This window comes from Papaver somniferum, chromosome 11 (assembly GCF_003573695.1).
Source record: "Papaver somniferum cultivar HN1 chromosome 11, ASM357369v1, whole genome shotgun sequence".
Classification (NCBI taxonomy): domain Eukaryota; kingdom Viridiplantae; phylum Streptophyta; class Magnoliopsida; order Ranunculales; family Papaveraceae; genus Papaver; species Papaver somniferum.
In genome coordinates this window covers 42091683-42092598 of record NC_039368.1, presented here as the reverse complement: position 1 = coordinate 42092598, position 916 = coordinate 42091683, and the positions used below count along the sequence as shown (strand labels likewise).

The window sequence follows — 916 nt, the reverse complement described above, 5'->3', positions numbered from 1 at the left end:
CCACTTCTAAGGCTTCTAACCTTTTTGCTATAGCAACAATTTTGGCATCTGATTCATAGCCTCCTTCTACCCTATTAGCGTTTCCTCTACTTAAAAGAATTTTTTATGGGGTGCCCTACTATTTTCCCATTGTTGGGTTTTTTCGGCGATTTCATTAAAAAATTCCATCGCCGCATCAACAGTTTGGTTTTCAAATCCACCAGCGCATAGAAACTCAACCATGGTCGTTGCGGAATAATCTAAACCCTCATAAAGGATCTGAACTAGCCTAACCTTTTCTAAACCATGATGAGGACACTGGGATAATAAATCATTGAACCTTTCCAAATACCTATATAAAGATTCTCCCTCTTATTGTGAAAATGTGCATATTTGCGTCCTAATAGACGATGTTTTGTGCCTAGGGAAGAACTTATTGAAAAAGGCAGATGTAAGTTGTTCATATGTCTCAATTGACTCGGAGTCCAAACTATACAGCCACGACTTGGCCTTATCTTTCAGGGAAAATGGGAATAACCTAAGTTTCAAAGCATCATCATCTAAGCATCTAATTCTTAGAGTACTACAAATTTCCTCAAAATCCCTAACATGGTAATAAGGGTTTTCATTTTCTTTCCCTAAAAAGATTAGGAGCATCTGTAAGGTCCCAGGTTTCAGTTCATAGGGTGCCTCCGTTTCAGCTAACTTAATACACGAAGGACGGGTAGTCCTAGTTGGATTCAACAAAGCTTTCAAAGTTGCCATTTCTGGCGCTATCGGAGCAACATGGATTCTCTCCTCAGTCAAAGAACCTTCAAAAACAGACTATTCAAAAGCTGGACTTTCTAGATTAAGGTAATCGAGACGCTTCGAACTACTAGGTTTCTCTTTAACAAAAATATACCTAGTGTGTCTCTTTTACGTTCAGGCATACAAT

At 38.6% G+C, this 916-nt stretch overlaps 1 pseudogene; it reads left to right on the top strand.

Annotated features, from left to right (window-relative positions):
- The first annotated feature begins 280 nt into the window (after window positions 1-280).
- LOC113325461 lies at window positions 281-380 on the top strand (annotated as a pseudogene).
- Window positions 381-916: the final 536 nt, after the last annotated feature.